Genomic DNA, 327 nt, shown 5'->3' with positions numbered 1-327 from the left:
ATTTATTTTTACTATTATGATTACTAGGGAGGCTAAGTGCTAGTGAGAGGTGATCGCCCATCTAGCAGCACAGAATATGGCCATCCTACTGAGGCCCTTGCTCTTCCTGGGGCCAAAAAAGGAAATGAGTAAAAGAAAAGGATGAAAATGAGAAAAGCCCCTCATGGCACCGGGCAGCTGCCCTCCAGGCCAGCTATCCTTTCTACACCTTCCCTAGAAAGCTGAGGCCTGCGCCTTTAATTGTCCACAGCACGTGCAGCACGTACCAGAAGTAACATCTGGACGGCAGCCACCACTGGTTAAAGAGACAGGTCCTCTTTCTCCATG

This window comes from Mandrillus leucophaeus, unplaced genomic scaffold, assembly GCF_000951045.1.
Source record: "Mandrillus leucophaeus isolate KB7577 unplaced genomic scaffold, Mleu.le_1.0 Scaffold52, whole genome shotgun sequence".
Lineage (NCBI taxonomy): Eukaryota > Metazoa > Chordata > Mammalia > Primates > Cercopithecidae > Mandrillus > Mandrillus leucophaeus.
This window is presented reverse-complemented; position numbering follows the sequence as displayed.